The sequence below is a fragment of the Haemaphysalis longicornis genome, unplaced genomic scaffold (assembly GCF_048455015.1).
Source record: "Haemaphysalis longicornis isolate Haplotype H1 unplaced genomic scaffold, Haemaphysalis longicornis Haplotype H1 scaffold_3, whole genome shotgun sequence".
Taxonomy (NCBI): Eukaryota; Metazoa; Arthropoda; class Arachnida; order Ixodida; family Ixodidae; genus Haemaphysalis; species Haemaphysalis longicornis.
Window position 1 is genome coordinate 215,732,413 of NW_027526335.1, and position 6,191 is coordinate 215,738,603.

The 6,191-nt window shown below is 47.6% G+C and overlaps 1 pseudogene; it reads right to left on the reverse strand.

Moving 5' to 3' along the window:
• Positions 1 to 590: 590 nt before the first annotated feature.
• LOC144175702 (uncharacterized) lies at positions 591 to 3,314 on the reverse strand (annotated as a pseudogene).
• Positions 3,315 to 6,191: the final 2,877 nt, after the last annotated feature.

Here is a 6,191-nt window from a genome sequence, read left to right on the forward strand (position 1 = left end):
GCAGACATTTGGCGACTAGAGAAACGCTACCTTTTGCGCGCTGCTTGCCACGAATGTGACTCCATTTCCTAAATTGGTGAATACGAATTCGGTTGTGTTGTAAGAGATATTACAAAAGACGCAAAGAGCAACTGGATCTGATAAAAAGCGATTATAAAATTTTCCTCAGCTTTCCCTACATCAAAATTTAGAAAACCCAGTAGTTTAAATCAGTATAAAGACGAATCACTAAGCTCACAAGCCGACTTTTTTCGCTGTATGCTCTTGTGTCTCGCGGCGGTGTAGTCCCAAGCAAGCAGAACATTATGAATAGGTTCCGCGGCCTCCCCCCTCGAACGATGCTTCTCTTTATTTTCCTTCTCCCGTCTCACCTCACCGCCACCTAGAGAAGGTTTGTTTCAAGGCCGGGGGGCTTGTTCAGTGACGTAGAGCTAGTGGGCTTGCTCCGGCCGCACGCGAGTGCGGTGGACAAGCATTTGCACGAGTTTTTGCCGCAGCCGCCTGCTTCCCGCTTTATGATATACTAAACAAAAAAGGGGAAAATCGCAAAAATTAGTTTTTTTTTCCACAGCAATGAAACGTTGGCTCATTTATTTGTCAGTGTCTTTCTGCAGTTTCCTTTTTCTGGATTTGTTGTTTTCGTCCTGCACTTTGTCATTGAGCACACGGCAAAAATTCTTGAGTAGGATGTTGGTACTGGACCACAGCACATGCTTTAAAACCACTTCACTTTTGTGTCTGCGAACAAGGATGTTCGCAGTCGTCGAAGTTGGAAGAGCCGTCGTCGTTCAGCAGCTGTGACGTTAGCTCAGTGACGAGCTGTCGCTGGTTGGGAACATTTAAAAACTCTGCTCGTTTAGAGAGCTCATCGACGACAACATAGTTGTGGGCCATAGTGCTCACCACTGCCATTGCAGGGTAAACAAGTCCTCCCTTGTCAATATCCTTGACAAGGCTGTACATTGGATCGGTCGCTGAAACCGCGATGCTCTTATCCACAGTCAGGGCGTCCTTGCAACTTTCACATTTTAGCCGCTTCAGGGCGATATGCACTGCGTACCCGGCGACATAAGCCAGGACAGGGACGATGTCTGTGAGTTTCGACAGCGCTTGCGCGGTGACAACGACATTGCAGCTTGGCCGCGGTACGTCTGCTCGCTTATGAAAGTCTTCCCAATGTTGATCTTCGTCGGCTTCACTTCCAGTCCTTTTGTATGACGTCCCTATTTGGGGCAGTGTGTTTTGAAGCCGCAGCTTGGTTTCGCCTTCGTACAGCTGCCTTATGGATACGTGATATTGAGAGCCAGCCAGCCGCCTGTACCTTCCAAAGCGATCTTCCAGGAGGTCCCTTTGGAATTGGCCGAGCAGGACGAACGACATATGCAGCTCATCAAAGCAGTATCTGCAGATCTCTATCAGAGCTTGGGCGGTCTGGTGTAGAGCACCGTGTGTATCCTTTGTCAGCTTGCAAGTGTCGGCCTGTTTCTCTTTCCAGTACTCCAGCCAGTCAAGGAAGTCGTACAGAAACGACAGCTTGGGGTCCCTTTCCGAAGGAAACACGGGCTTATTGAAGTCATCACGAAAGCGAGCTCCTCTGAAGGGCGTTTTCACGTTGACAATTTTCCAACATTTGACGATGGTTTCCATGAAGCTCGCTGTCTCCTCGCAGTGTTTCAGCTGGTGCTTTGCCCCGATTGCGCGAAGTGCGTTTGGCCCAGACTCACTGAACACTTGCAGAGCAAGCTGGACATTTTGTTTTTCAATGTCCGATGGGGACACAGCTTTCCTCGACACAGTGTACCCGTATCGCAGCAGCTGGTCACATTCCAATTCATAAGCGCCTTTAATTGTTTTGAAATATGCGTATAGCATTTGCCGCTGCCCTGTCTCATCCGGTTTGAATGCTGGAAACGAGAAGCATTGTTCGTTTGTTTTCAGCCAGTTATTGCGCACACATTCCAGTATGTAAACAGGGTCTATCACAAAAAATAGTGGCCTTTGCGCGTCGCATGGATGTGGAAACACAAAATCATTTGTGGGGGACTTTGGAGAGGACGTTGGAATGGCCGGGCTGACGGTGGGTTTAAATGCCAGCACCGCTTTTCTGTTAATTGCGTTATTGTCTGTCACAATGCAGATCACCTTGAAGCCATTTTTTTTCAGCCCACAGATTACATCTCTCAACAACTTGTGCAGAAACTCGACGTTGGGCTTGCGGACGGGAACGATGTGCACAACTTCCTTAATCTTGTTCATCAAGCTGTGCACCATGAAGACGAACGCGCTGTTCGCTGCTTGTCCGGAGTTCGTTGCAACGCCGGAAATGTTTCCGCCTTTGTAATCAAAGAATGGCTTGATATGAATCTCATCGACCATTAGGCTGACGTGACGTTGATCTTCGCTTAAGTCGCCAATTCTTTTAGCAATGTAGCTAAGGAACGCTGCTTGCTGCTGCTCATTTTGGGGACTCATTCCAAACGATGAGCAGACATAACGAATTGTCCGTGGGTGGGGTAGGATGAGGCTTCCATGGCTACGCAGGAATCTGTATGCATGGGCCGAAACAGTAAACAGGAGGCAGCAAAACACCATGAAGTCTACTGAATAGCGCCTTCGTTCCTTTTTCACGAAGTGTAGGCTTACTTGTTCAATCAGTAGCTTCATCCCTGGGGCTTTTTCTTCTTGCTGTGATACTTTTTCCAGAAGAGAAATTATCGTTGCCCGGGCATTATTGTCTGAATCTTCAGAGGAGGCGTTCAGGCCACTGTCATACTGCTCGACGCCATCAAGAAACTCTAGCACCACCCGTTCGCTGTTTGCCACCGCTGGGACAAGCAGGTTGCACCCCAGTCACCTGACCGCGGTCTTTGCAAGGTGTAGTGTAATCGTAAGGTCTTGCTTTACGACAACAGCGTACTTGATGCTGGGCGCTTCATCGTCAGTTATGTGCAGCAAAATTAGGTTCCCGTTGGTTTCGATAGCATGCCATAATTTGGAGTGCATGCTACTGACACACACAAGTAAATCCTGTACGCAATGAATCTTGTCCGCTTCCTCCTCATTGCGGGCAGTAAGAACGGACTGAGCGAGCGCTTTTTGCAAAGACACAGCAACTAACCGTGTTCCTTTTGCCTCTGGGTCCTCTCGTCTCGTTTCTTGTTTGTTCATTTAGCTCGGGCATGACGGGAAAATCGTCGGCACTGCGTCTGGGCGCAGTCGTACTCGGGAAAGTGGCGCTGTAACTGTGCGTCCAGTCACTTCGTCCACATGACTGCCTTCACGGAGAATGTCGTCCGGCTTGAAATGGCGCTCGCATACCTCAAACAGTATGCACGCTACGTAAATACGAGTTACTTCTACTACAAATTAATGAATGCAACATCATAACGCTCACTACAAGTGAAATAAGCCGCAAAGGCAAAATGTGCTTACCTTCGAGTGTTTCGATACGGATAAGTTATCCCTCGGTATGGCTCGTATCCACCGCTGTCGCGCTAGCTCATCTTTGGGGAACGCAAACACGTGCACTCTTGGGCCGGAATGGTAGTTCCCATTGCAGCGGGATACACAACATTTACCGGGCATTTTTCCGGTGCCCTTCACATCACGAAACACACACTACAGCACAGTACACACAGCACACTGAATTTTCGCTGGAAAATTTGGCTCGAACGCGTCCTGAAATGAGGAAAGACGATCGGCGTCTCTGCCAGCCACCGACGCAAACAGGGCATGTCCGGACGTGCCGCGGTCAAACTCCGCGGCCGCTCAAGGTCGTTCGGCGGGAAGCGTCAGCCCACTACCCCCGACAAGTGGTGACGTAGGCCCACCAGAAACCCGGCCTTGCTCTAGGTGGCGTTGCTCACCTCCGGGCTGCAACGCTGGCGCCCGCCGGTTCATCCCGCCAGGTGGCGATGCCGTTGCTGCGTTCGGGACGCTTCGCCCGCGAATCCTAGGTACTTGCTGGCAGAAGCTCTGGTTTTCCTCTTTGTAGAGACACGTGTGTGAATTCAAGTGGCATAGCATGGGCAATTGTCGATGTCGTTTAAAGTTTTGTTTGCACAGCACCTCCACAGTGTAAATCGAAGCCAGTTTTTTTTAACAGAAGCGAAAAAATTGTTCTGGCCCCATGAAGCTTGTATAAGCATTGCGGAAGAGGCTATTGATAGGTACATGATTCGTAGGTGGCAGAAGGCTACGCGAATATTGTAACAAAATTTCTACAGGTTATAGTGCGCTACTAGGAGTAGTGTGTAATGTTTTTTTCCGAAGACGCCACGCCACTACGTTCATAACAATGAACTGAGCAGTTGTGGTTGCCCTACGCACGTACTTAGGGTACTATTACTGTCCTTTACGACCGGCAACTCGCCGAGAACGTTGCTGGAAGTCCTGCTGTAGGCTTCCTTCAGTACATAGACGATTTGTGGGTAATTTTGCGATGCTTCACAGCGGAAGACATGCCGGAAAACGTTAAATACACTATGAGCATGCATACAGCACGTCTTCTTGACTTCACGCGGACGACCAAGCAGGCATGCGACTACCACCCCTGTTTTGTGTGCCTAGAGATGACACTGCATCGGGAGCACGTATGCTTCAATATTTCCGTCGTTTCGAGAAGACGTATTTTATTCAAGCCAAACCACAGAAAAACCGTTCACACAGTAAGTGCAATCTCTGCGCGCACAAACGTTCTCCTGCGGTACTGCTCACTTCAAATGGGAGATAGCTTTCCCGCTCAGGCACGAAGGATTAAAAAATGATTATTCCCCACACCCATGCTCTTTAAATTATGTGAGACTCTACTGAACCAATTATGCTACAAGAAACTCGTAAAAGAACGGAAAGAGACAAAAAAGGAGCTATCTGTCATCCCGAATGTTGAAGATTTCTTTAACAGGAGGAAAGAGATAGCAGTTGTTTCTGTGATTTCTTTGACAGACCGAAAACGTGGCAGCACCGTATTTTGTTGGTGTAGTTATTAGCGAGCTGTGCAGCAGTCTGAACTGGAAGGGACCGCCATGAGATCGCGGTCTGAGAAACACGAGCAGCCATTTGTTGAATGCAGATCCACCATTGTCTATGACATTCTTCCGCCATGCGGAAAGTACTATACTCGCCGAAGATGGCGCTGTTTGCATGAATGGCTGCGGGATCATGCAGGCAAAATGAACAATGGAGCCAATGGCAAAGCTGCATTACATTGTGCAAAGTGCAAGTCTACCCCCAGATTTGACGAGACGCGTGGCTCAAAAGTACAAAGGAGAGTGCGGAAGAAAGATCTTCGAAGATCACATGAACCTTCGAAGATCACTGGAAGCCTTCTAACCACCTTGTAAAAAAACAAGCATATCTACAGAGGGCAACACACTTGTCTATAACACAGGTTTCGTACTTATAGCCTTATCTTGCCTCGGCCGAAAAGCATTTCAAGATAACTATTGTGTCATTCTGAAGTCTTAACCATATATTTTATACCTCCACGTTTTTTGTGACAAGTTTGAGCCCGCAGTTTTGCAAGGTAACTAGTTGAAGTTGAGCTCGGTGTTATAGACAAGGGTGTTGCGCACTGTACATCGATTACTGCCATAATCTCGAATGCTCTCTTCGTAGTAACGAATGCGTTTAAATTTCTCCCCTTTATTTTCTGTTCCTTACTGAAGGTAATAGTTCCCCCGCGGCGAAATAAACACATTGTTTTTACTCACGGCCCAATCTTGTCGCTTCAGTCCCGTAAGGAGCTGTTGCTTCCAACGCCAAACTTCGAAGGCACTACAATCGAGGATCTCTTATTACTTTATATATAACCTTGATAACTCAATTGCACAATTTTTCTCTGTAACCAATGTGTTTTCTAAAATGTTTTTCTGCACTTTGCGCCTATTATAATAACCTATTGGCGGCAACAAATTCAGCATTATCATTGTCGTCAGCGTTGTAGCGTCCCCTACAGGACAAACGACTATTCCAAACATCTCAAGCCACGAAGATCGAGTGATAGCTCAGTACAGCATTTGAATTACTTCTGTAAGCAATCCATTTATTTGGTTATTCGACAACCTTTATTACTAGCCACTACGTTCAGCGGGTGTTCATTTGTTGTCCAACACTTTTTATCTATCCCGCCCATGCCCATTCTCTTCACTAATGGGAGTCGCGGATACTGCGGGAATTTCAATGTTGAGGTA